Source organism: Cydia splendana, chromosome Z, assembly GCF_910591565.1.
Source record: "Cydia splendana chromosome Z, ilCydSple1.2, whole genome shotgun sequence".
Classification (NCBI taxonomy): Eukaryota; Metazoa; Arthropoda; class Insecta; order Lepidoptera; family Tortricidae; genus Cydia; species Cydia splendana.
Genome location: NC_085987.1, coordinates 36,136,717 through 36,149,267, shown reverse-complemented (window position 1 = coordinate 36,149,267; position 12,551 = coordinate 36,136,717). Strand labels below are relative to the sequence as shown.

General features: G+C 38.5%; 1 protein-coding gene across 2 annotated transcripts in view; it reads right to left on the bottom strand.

Annotated features, from left to right (window-relative positions):
- Nucleotides 1-3,865: 3,865 nt before the first annotated feature.
- Nucleotides 3,866-12,551, bottom strand: part of LOC134804979 (uncharacterized) — a 33,544-nt gene continuing 24,858 nt past the window's right edge. For both annotated transcript variants that reach the window (XR_010146223.1, XR_010146222.1), the window contains exon 20: nt 3,866-4,074. The gene's annotated coding sequence lies outside the window, so the exon portion shown is untranslated. The remainder of the gene's footprint in view (nt 4,075-12,551) is intronic.

The following is a 12,551-nucleotide window of genomic DNA, read 5'->3' as shown; positions in this document are numbered from 1 at the left end:
AGTGCGCAATTCAGCGCGTCTGATTTCTACGTGGATTCGGGAGCGAGTTCTAATATGAGTCCGAATAAAGAATGGTTGACAAATGTGTCAAACGATCCTCGAGTTAAGGATATCGTAGTTGCAGATAAAACCGTAATACCAGTTGAATGCAGTGGCGATTTGTGCATCACCACAGAGGCTGAGGGTATTGAATACGAGATTCCAGTTAAGGACGTGTTATATGTACCGTGTTTAGCAACGAATTTATTGTCAGTTAGCGAACTCTTGCGCAAGGGCAATACAGTTTCATTCGAGAAGACCGGGTGTCGTATTTTCAACAAAGATAACGTATTGGTGGCTACAGCGGACTTAGTTGAAGGTGTATATAAGCTGAATTTACTTAAATCGAACAGCTGTTTTTTGTCATCGACGACGGCAAGAATTTGGCATCGTAGATATGGTCATATTAATAGTGACGACCTTAATAAAATGAATGAAGGTGCAGTTACAGGAATGTCAGTGAAAGACAAGATAAATATAACCAAAGAAAACTGTGTGGTATGCTGTGAGGCTAAGCAAGCTCGGCTACCGTTTTCTCACATTGGTACCAGGAGCACGGAGGTTCTTCAGAGGGTACATATAGACTTATGTGGGCCTATGGAGGCAAAATCTATAGGAGGCTCAAAATACTTTATGCTTTTAGTAGATGACTATAGTAGAATGACTTTTGTTTATTTCTTGAAAACAAAAGATGAAGCTTTTGAACACTTCAAGCAGTTTAAATTGTTGGTTGAAAACCAAACTTCAAAGAAAATTCGGTCCATTAGGACAGACAATGGATTAGAGTTTTGTAATAAAATCTTTGAAAAATATTTACAAGACTCAGGCATAGTACATCAGAAGAGCAACCCATATACGAGTGAACAGAATGGCCTTGTTGAGCGGCAGAATCGTTCGATTGCAGAGAAGGCTAAAAGTTTGGTGTTTGATGCAGAATTAGACAAGAAGTTCTGGGCAGAGGCTGTTCATACATCAGTATATTTAAAAAACAGGTCTATAGCATCAGGTTTGAATAACAGAACACCATATGAGATGTGGACGGGGCAGAAGCCAGATGTTAGTAACTTACGTATCTTCGGAAGTAAAGTTATGGTCCATATCCCTAAGGAACGTCGCCTGAAGTGGGACAAGAAAGCAAAGCAGTGCATACTTGTTGGCTACGCTGATAATGTCAAAGGCTATAGAGTGTATGATCCTAATAGCAACAATATAATTACAAGTAGAGATGTGATTATAATTGAAGAGGGATTTGAGAAGGAGAGCAGCGTGCAGATTGATATTTCATGTCCTGAAAAGAAGGTGGATTCTGTAGAAGTAGAGGTTCAAGCTGAAAAGGAGCAAAATGTCGAGACTTCAGATCATGGCGGACAAGAACTGAATGCCTCAGTTGAATCTGATGAGGCAGAGTTTTTTGAGGTTCCAAGTGGCCCAGATGACCATGGACCTAACCCCATCGAGGTAAGCGTTTCAGCGACTGAAGAAGCACCAGTTCAAGATGCATCGAGCGCCTCACCTACCAAGAGAATAAGAAAGAAACCAGAGAGATATGGATTCACAAATATGTGTGTGGAATCGAGTCAAAGCCCAGTTGAAGGAGGTATTAGTCTCAAAGAAGCTCTGAATGGCCCTGAATCTTCATTTTGGAAGGAGGCTATGAGAGAAGAATTAAATTCTTTTGAAGAGAACAGTGCGTGGGAATTAGTGGACTATCCTGAGAATAGCACAGTGGTTCAGTGTAAGTGGGTGTTCAAAAAGAAAATAGACTTAGAAAATAAAGTGAGATATCGTGCGCGTTTAGTTGCAAAGGGCTTCACCCAAAAGGAAGGTGTCGACTTCCATGAGACATTTTCTCCGGTGCTTAGATACTCCACATTAAGACTTTTGTTTGCTCTTGCTGTAAAACTTGATTTAGATGTAAGTCATTTGGATGTAACTACTGCTTTTTTAAATGGTTTTTTGGATGAGACAGTGTATATGAATCAGCCTGTTACTCCTGACTGCAGTGATGATAATAATAATAAAGTTTTAAAATTGAAAAGGGCTATCTATGGGCTCAAGCAGTCGTCTAGGGCTTGGTATCAAAGAGTAGAGGAGTACTTGCATAGTCTTGGCTATAAGAAATCTAAATTTGAGCCATGTTTGTTTACTAAGTTTGAAGGTGATACTAAAATTATCATAGCTCTGTTTGTTGATGACTTTTTTGTTTTCTCCAACAGTAAACCAGCTACTAATCAATTAGTACAGGAGCTAAGTGTTAATTTTAAGATCAAAAACTTAGGCCAGTTAAAACAATGTTTAGGCATGAGGGTCAAGGTCAAAAATGGTATGATAACAGTAGATCAGGAACAGTATGTAACTGAATTGCTTCATAGATTTAATATGACTGACAGTAAGTTAGCGGAAACTCCTATGGAAGTTAATCTACAGTGTGAAAAATCAGAAAATGTATGTAAAGATAAGAAATATCCTTACCAGCAATTGTTAGGTAGTTTAATGTACCTATCAGTTTTGACCCGACCTGATATTTCATATAGTGTAAGTTATTTAAGCCAATTTAATAATTGTCACAATGAAAATCATTGGAAACATGCTAAAAGAATTTTGAAGTACTTACATAAAACAAAAAATTATGGTCTTGTGTATAAAAAGGACAATTCATCTCTGGAATGTTTTGTAGATGCTGACTGGGGGTCAGATGTCAATGACCGAAGGTCATATTCTGGGTTTTGTTTTACATTGTCAAATAGTGTAATATCCTATGAATGTAGAAAACAAAGAACTGTGTCACTTTCTAGTACTGAATCAGAATTTGTAGCCATGTCAGAAGCGTGTAAGGAAGCTATCTATTTAAAAAATCTCATTACAGAAATTTTAGGTAGCTGTGATACCATTGTTTTGTATAACGATAACCAGAGTGCACAAAAACTGGCTGCAAATCCTATTTTACACAGGAGGTCAAAACATATCGACATACGTTGTCATTTTGTCCGAGAGGCTGCGGCAAATAATATTGTTAAAATTAAATATATGCCCACAGCTGAAATGCCAGCAGATGTTTTAACAAAAAGTTTGACTTCTGTTAAACATCATAAATTTGTTAAATTATTAGGCATTACGGCTGTATAATAAATATAAGTTTATTTTTTGATTTTGTTAGGTGGTGGTGTTAAAATTGTAACAAAATCATCATGTATTATATACTAGTGCTGCCATCTGTTAGTGGCTAAGCAAAACCTTGTACCTCGGTTAACGGTATATTTAACACGTCCTTAACTGGAATCTCGTATTCAATACCCTCAGCCTCTGTGGTGATGCACAAATCGCCACTGCATTCAACTGGTATTACGGTTTTATCTGCAACTATGGTGCCATATGGTATCATGTTATGTATGGAAAAATTAAATAAAACCGGACAAAGGCAAGTCGGACACGTCCACCGAGGGTTCCGTACTTTTAGTATTTGTCGTTATAGCGGCAACGGAAATACATCGTCTGTGAAAATGTCTACTGTCTAGACATGCCCATCAGCTGGCGACGCATTGAAATTGGTACATCATTTTATAGGAGGTAAATAGAACATTCCCATAATATCACTACACCTTATAAATCAAAGTCCCCTGCCGCGTCTGCCTGTGTGTATGTATTCGCAATAAACTCAAAAACGGCTGAACAGAATTTCATGCAGTTTTCACCTATCGATAGAGTGATTCTTGAGGAAGGTGTATAAGTTGTTAAGGTTTTATGTAACCCGTACGAAGCGGGGGCGGGTCGCTAGTTTACCTATACAATTTAGCCTATTAAGAACAAAGTGAAAAAAAAACTGGTGCCAGTTCGAGTCATTATATAATTTATTGACTAGAATTAATAAAATGTATATACCAGGGTAAAAACAGAATTTTATAACTTATTCTATTACATACCATGAACATTATTTATCAATTTACATCATTGTTAATGTCACAAATAAAAATATATTTCTAAAAACTATCACAAAATGGAGTCTGGTCAACATTTCAGTCCTAGTCTTCATTATTCCTGAAAATCGGTAAGAAAAGGATAATTGACAAACTCAATTAATTCATTCGCTCTGAATGTATTGCATTAATATAACTTTAACCTAATCATTTAACTTTCTCAGAGACAATTAATTATCTATTAGAAAATACTTTTTTGTTCGAACTACCTAAGGGCGGTATTACACCTATCCAATGTCTTGGTCCAATGTGTATTGCGTCTCACATTTTGCTTTAATGAGATCACTGACATTGGACAACTGACACTAAGAAAATAATGAAACAAGATTAAGAGAATAATTATATAATAGGGGATCGGATTATTTAATTATAAAAAGGATATAAAGGACTGACGATAGACATTGGGGCCTATTGTACATTGTGGCAGACATGATTTCATATGTTGGTCATTTACACAAATTGCATCGGTACTGTTAAATGTAAGTTTAGGGATTTCAAAAAGGTAACTATGTAATATGACTAATCAAACCAATCCGCTATTCTGAAAGATAAGGATCTGTGATCAGAGTGGAATGTCACCTCACTCATACTTCGATTGGAGGCGTCCAATTTAATGGTGACACTTCCCTTCGCCGTGTTTGCGAAAACATTCGTACTGCATCTCTTTCCAAAGGAGATGCTGAGTCGTGTGGAACTAATTCCACCATACCAAATGTCATTATAATAACATACATAGTAACAATAATGTATCTAAAGGGTCTAGCAGGCTAAGCGAACAAGAAGTGCCCCCAACGACGGATTTGGTCATTCTTTCAGGTGGTGTACTGGCAGGTCCTAAGAACTCTCTATGCTTAATATCAGTCCTCGATCTTCTTTTGTTTTCGAGTTATTCAGGATAATGTAAAATCATCAGTATATCATTGAAAGTGTCATATTTTGTAAACTGTTCAAGTGAGATTAACCAAACAAAATTATATTTGACAACAATAAAATAGACTACATAATGAATATGTTTAACCTGCATCATGCCCTTATACTTCATTATAAAAAAAAATAATTTTATGTTTCTTCTCATTATTTTTTATACTATTCGCGGAGGTACACCTACAAAAAAAATATGCATGAGTAGCCACTAACACCCACTACATACACATATAAACATATTAGCATAAATCTTCGTGCGTCATGTCAAAAAATAAACATTATCGAACAAGGATCTCTGAAACGGCTCTAACGATTTCGATGAAATTTGCTATTTGGGTGTTTTCGGGGGCGATAAATTGATTTAGCTAGGTCTTATCTCTGGGAAAACGCGCATTTATGAGTTTTTTTATGTTTAGAGCCGTTTCCGAGATCCTTGTTCGATAATGTTTTTTTTTTGACATGACGCTAGAAGATTTATGCAAATACTAGCTGTTGCCCGCGACTTCGTCCGCGTGGACTACTTTTCCGCGTTACTTTTCTTGCATTCTAATAATATGCTCTTATACAACGATTCAAGTCCCGCACTTAAAAAAATGTTTGACGTTCATACAAACTTTCATCCCCTTTTTCACCACCTTAAGGGATGAATTTAGACAAACGCTGAAATTAGTTATCTTCTCTTTTAATGAAATAAGTTTTTACGAAATTAAATATTCCTAGCTTAAAATAAAACTTGACCCAATACAAATTTTCAACCCCCTTTTAACCCTTTTAAGGAATGAATTTTTAAAAACCCTGAAATTACTTTTTTTGTATTCTAATAATATGCCCTTATACAAAGATTGAAGTTCCGCACTCACAAAATATTTGATCTCCATACAAACTTTCAACCCCTTTCTCACGACCTTGGGGGATGAATTTTAATAAATGCTTAAATTCGTTTTCTTGTTTTTTAATTTAATACCTTTTTGCATAGTTTCAAGTTCCTAGCTTAAAATTAAATTTGCATCCCAAGACGAACTTTTATCCCCTTTTTAACCCCCTTAGGGGTTGAATTTCCAAAAACCTTGCAATTACTTTTTTCGTAATCGGCTATTATGCCTTTCTAAGAAGTTTCAAAGCATTTGTAATGGATTCAAACTTTAAACCCCCTTTTAACCCTTTTAGGCGATACATTTTACAAAACGCTGAAATTACTTTTCTTGCCTTCTAATAATATCCCCAAATACAAAGATTCAAGTCCCGCGTTCGAAAAAATGTTTGAAATCCATACAAACTTTCAACCCCCTTTTCACCACCTTAGGGGATGAATTTTCAAAAACGCTGGAATTAGTTTTCTTGTATTTTAATTTAATACCTTATTGCAAAGTTTCAAGTTCCTAGCTTAAAATAAAATTTGCACCCCAAGACGAACTTTCATCCCATTTGTAACCCCCCTTAGGGGTTGAATTTCCAAAAACGTTGCAATTACTTTTTTTTGTAATCGGCTGTTATGCCTTTCTAAGAAGTTTCAAAGCATTTGTAATGGATTCAAACTTTCAACCCCTTTTTATCCCTGTTAGAGGATGAATTTTACAAAACGCTGAAATTACTTTTCTTGTCTTCTAATAATATCCCCAAATACAAAGATTCAAGTCCCGCGCTCGAAAAAATGTTTGATATCCATACAAACTTTCAACCCCTTTTTCACCACCTTAGGGGATGAATTTTCAAAAACGCTGAAATTAGTTTTCTTATATTTTAATTTAATACCTTTTTACAAAGTTTCAAGTTCCTAGCTTAAAATAAAATTTGCACCCTATGTCGAAATTTCATCCCCTTTTTAACCCCCTTAGGGGTTAAATTTTCAAAAACCTGGCAATTACTTTTTTTTGTAATCGGCTATTATGCCTTTCTAAGAAGTTTCAAAGCATTTGTAATGGATTCAAACTTTCAACCCCTTTTTAACCCTGTTAGGGGATGAATTTTACAAAACGCTGTAATTACTTTTCTTGTCTTCTAATAATATCCCCAAATACAAAGATTCAAGTCCCGCGCTCGAAATAATTTTTGATATCCATACAAACTTTCAACCCCTTTTTCACCACCTTAAGGGATGAATTTTCAAAAACGCTGAAATTAGTTTTCGTGTATTTTAATAATATATCTTTTTACGAAGTTTCAAATTCCTAGCTTAAAATAAAACTTGAACCCCATACAAACTTTCATCCCCTTTTTAACCCCCTTAGGGGTTGAATTTCTCAAAATCGCTTCTTATCTCTTGTACACTTTATAAATGTAATCTGGTGTGAAAATTTCAACTTTCTATCATTTGTAGTTTCGGCTCTGCGTTGATGAATCAGTCAGTCAGTCAGTCAGTCAGTCAGTCAGTCAGGACACTTGCATTTATATATATAGATAGATTATTATATGTGTATGTAGTGGGTATTAGTGGCTACCATGCATATTTTTTTTGTAGGTGTACCTCCGCGAATACTATAATAAAATATGAGAAGAAAATTAAAATGATATTTTTTATAATGAAGTATAAGGACATGATGCAGGTTAAACCATATTCATTTTGTAGTCTATTTTATTGTTGTCAAATTTATTTTATTTTATTATTATTATTAAATACAGCAACTATCCTTACAGGTAACCCTAATACAATAGTGCCTTAAATTAAATAATTCTTATTACTACTTAACTAAATACTTTAAATTAAAAATTCAATATATTACAATTTCATATACAACAAATACACAATAAAGTCAATTTAAATTTCAATATTTCATTACAATTTCAATCCATTACATTCCATAACACAATACATATAAACAGGTTTTTGACAATTCCCACATTGGGCAATAAAAAAGATCTGTCTTATCGGCAACCAGATTCAAAATGTGTATAGAACGGCTGAGAGGTGCTTTACGTTGCAGATTCGTCCTGCCGGTTGGCTCTGCCAGCAGTGGCGGTTGCCGCCGCCGCTCGGTGTACCTGTCCGGCACGCACAGCTTAAACATTTGTAAAATGTCTGGGTTGCAGATACTACCACGAAGAACCCGAAGCAAGTAGCACGCGAGCGCCAGATCCCTGCGAGTTTCTAGTTTGTCGTAACCGACCATGCCAATCACAAAAAGTGTGGGATACATCAGCGGATAGAAAGGATACACACCATACCGTTTCCAGTATAAGTACCTGGTAAACTTATTTTGTATCCTTTCCATCATGATGTTGTATTTGGCCTCATGCGGAGCCCATATTGCAGCGTTAAATTCTAATTGGCTTCTTACTAGAGCATTGTACAGCGCAGCGATGGCTTTTATGTCTGTGAAGCCTACTGCTCTGCGGAGTACAAAGCCCAGAATCCTGAACGCCTTTTTACACGCACCGACAATATGGTCCCTGAAGCACAAGCTGCTCTGCATGCGCACTCCCAAATCTTTCACGGACTCCACTCTTTTCAACTGAGCTCCGGCTATCTCATAGCTGTGGTTGAGAGGTGTTTTGGACCGAGTAAATGTTATGGAAACGCATTTATCTACGTTAAAATGCAGTTTGTTTCTCTGGCTCCACTCCACCACTCTGTCTATGTCCCGCTGGAGACGCTCACAGTCTGCCTCATTTTCGATTGCCAAGAGCAACTTAATGTCATCTGCAAACAACAGGCATTTAGCGTCCCTGACCACCTCTGGTAGATCATTAATCATAATAATGAATTCCAACGGCCCCAAGTTACTACCCTGACTTACCCCGGTTCTGGTGAAATACGGCTGAGACTTGCAATCCGCGTACTCCACGTATTGTTGCCTGTCCCTCATGTAGTCAGCAAAGAACCGTAGCAACTTGGGAGTGCAGCCCACCGCCGCCATCTTTGACAACAAGAGATCATTATCGACCATGTCGAATGCTTTCTTGAAGTCAAAGTACGCGGCGTCAACCTGAACCCCAGCGTCAACCTGTGGAATCACGTATGACATGGCGCTCAGAAGATTGCTCGAGGTGCTCCGTGCCTTCCGAAACCCGTGCTGTGCCTCCGATAGCTGCGCTGATACCTGATCTCGGATGCTACGCTGCACTGCCGACTCAAACACCTTAGCTGGCGTCGAAAGTATCGCTACGGGTCTAAAGCCACTTATCTCCGACCCTGCACCCCCTTTAGGTATAGGGATCACCCTCGTGACCTTCCAACGCTTCGGAAAGTATGACCTTTCTAGGCATAAGTTAAAGATGTGAAGGAGCGGTTCTTCCAAGACTCTGCCGCAATCTTTTACAATGAACGCCGGAATGCCGTCCGGTCCCGCCGAGCGCTTTGGCTTAAGCGCTGCGAGCGCCGCGCGCACCTCGCGCGACGCCAGTCTCGGCAGCGACACGCGCGCCGCGCCGGCGCCCCCTGCCCGTACAGCGTCCTCCACATTCAAGTTCGCCGGAGAGTTTCCATATTAGTTCAGTGAAATTAGCTAAAATTACGGCATAATTAATAGAAGAATTTTTTAAATTGGGATATGTACGTTGTCGACCGAGGTTATTTTTCATCAACCCTCCCCTCCCCTCCCCCCTCTGCGTCACCCCCCCACACCCCCGCAAAGGGTCCAAAACCTAGTTTTTCTCAATTTTTAAGAAAACCGTTCATGATACAGAAAAAGGGTGTAGGAACGAAGTGATCCATATTAAATTTTCTATTTATCTCTTATACATACTATATTGCTATCACTTATAGTTTTTGCGCAATACGTCACGGAAGATGCAATTTTTAGCATTTTCAGTGTTTTTCTTCTTCTAATGACTTTTCACAAATAACACTTACGATATCTTTCACGCTTTTAGGGTTCCGTACCTCAAAAGGAAAAACCGGAACCCTTATAAGATCACTCGTGCGTCTGTCTGTCTGTCTGACCATTCCCCCCCCCCCCCTTTATCTCTGAAACTACTGGGCCTAAAATTTTGAAAAAATACACAAAATACTACTTTACCTATAGATAATAGGAAAACCTATTAGAAATGTGCAGTCAAGCGTGAGTCGCACTTATGTACGGAACCCTTGGAACGCGAGTTCGACTCGCACTTGGCCGGTTTTTTTAAATAGTTAATATGTTATTTAAAATGGGTATTATTTATTGAAAGAGTTTGTGTATCTGGGAACCTTGTTCACTAGGGACGGTAAGCACGATAAAGACATTGAAAGGAGAGTGAATGCTGGAAAACGTGTGGATGGGGCACTTAACGCTTTTATGAGCAGCCAGAAGGTGTCGCAAAAAGCACGGTTGGCTGTTCATAGAGGGGTGTTGGTGCCTACACTTATGTATGGTAGCGAAAGTTGGGTATGGCAGAAGAGGCATCAGAGCCAAGTGAATGCAGTGGAAATGAGAGCGCTGAGAAGTGTGTGTGGTGTGAGATTGCAAGATAGAATTAGGAACAGTGTGATAAGGGAAAAGTGTGGACTGAATGTTGATGTAGTGACTAAAATTGAGAAAGGTATTTTGAGATGATTTGTAGAAAGAATGAGTGAAAGAAGGCTAACAAAGAGAGTGTATAAGGGAGAAGTGGAAGTGGGACTTGGAAGGGGTCGACCTCGGCGGATTTTCTCTGATCAGATCGGGGAAATCCTGAAGAAAGGCCAGGTCAAGAGCACCCTAAACCGGCGAGCGTGTATGAGGAATGTAATGAAAATGATGGAAGTGAAAGAGGTATGTCAGGATCGTAGCAAGTGGAAAACCGTGGTCTCTGCCTACTCCTCCGGGAAATAGGCGTGATTATATGTATGTATGTGTTATTTATTATTAAACTACTTCATTTGACGATCCTATGCCATTTTTAAAATACATCGCCTTCAAATATTTTCAATGTCAGCTAATATCGTTATTAACCACTTGTCTGTATATGAAACGGATCCTGACCGAAATTTATAGGTATAGCACAACCGAGGGTGAACCCACGATTTTTGATCACCACACACATCTTCTTCCTCGCGTTAGTTGTCGCTTTTCGGTGAAGGAAAACATCGCGAGGAAACCGGACTATTTAATCCCTGTAAGGCCTAGTTTCCCCTCTGGGTTGGAAGGTCAGATGGCAGTCGCTTTCGTAAAAACTAGTGTCTACGTCAAATCATAGGATTAGTTGCCAGCGGACCCCAGGCTCCCATGAGCTGTGGCAAAATGCCGGGAACAACGCGAAGAAGATGATGAACTTTTCATGTGTGTGGTGGTCAAAAATCGTGGGTTTACCCTCGTTTGTGTTGTATAAAATTCGGTCAGCGGGCGCAGCACGGTTCCATTTTTATCGCCTATCACTATGCGCGTCCCTTTCGTACTTACATACTTGTTAGAGCGTGACAGGCATGGTGAGGCAACATAGAGGTACAATAACAGAGAGGAAACGGGGGAAGGGCCAAATGACCGAACGAGATACACTTATAGAACTTTCAGTAGGAGTAGCAAGAAAGCGGTACTATTGCTTGTCCTCGTCACAGTCTCACTTTTTGTTTGTTCCCCACCATAAATTTAGTATGGGTTATGGTGGGCAACAAATAAAAATTTTCATTTCATTTCATTTCAATAACCCGACCGAAATACGTAGATTATTGTTTTTGGTATATTGTCAGGAATGTTAAAAAATAAAACGTGTTATTAATATTGTCGCATTGCGTATATTTTGTCCCTCACGGAGGCACGCGCACACCACTTCTATAGGCTACCTTCTATTCTATGTAAGGCAAGCTATAAAAACGCGACCGTGCGATCTGTTTCACAGACAAGTGAATTGAATTGAATTGAATTGTCATTTATTCACAAGAACATATGGTACATGAGATGAGTGGTTAATAGTAACGATCTTAGGTGAGCTTAAAAATGTTTGAAGACGATGTATGTTCAAAATGGCATAGCATCGTCAAATGAAGGAGTTTAATAATAAATAATACACCATTTTAAAGAACATATTAACTATTTATTTAAATTAAACAAAATTTGGCGATATCGTAAGTATATTTTGAGAAAAGTTATCTTACAAAAGAAAAAAAACGTAAATTCTAAAAAAATTGCATACATGGTGACAGATTTCACAATAACTATAAGTGATAGCACTATAGTGTGTATAAGAGATAAATAGCAAATTTACTAAGGATCACTTCGTTCCTACACACTTTTTCTATATCTTGAACGGTTTTCTTAAAAATGTAGAAAAACCGCGTTTCGGGCCCTTTGCGGGGGTGTGGGGGGGTGACGCAGAGGGGGGAGGGTTGGGGAGGGTTGATGAAAAATAACTTCGGTCCATAACGTACATATCCCAATTGAAAAAAGTCTTCTATTAATTATGCCAAGTTTTCCATATATTTTTTTCCAGAAGCAACGTACTATATACAGAGTGGAAATAGTTAGCGAACTCCTCTGCACATTCCGATTCCGACAAACTCTTTCCGTTCATAGTTACGGCCCTGTGATTTCGCGCTCCCCGTTTCGACTTGACGAAGTTCCAAAATGACTTTGGATCGTTAGTCAGCTGGCTCTGCATCCGCTCCTGGTAATGGTTATGGGCCTCGGTTATCATAGCCTTGACCTTGGATCTACAGGCCGAAAAAGCCGCGTAGTCGTCAGTCGCTCCGCTGGATTTAAACAATTTATGTAGCTTCGCTTT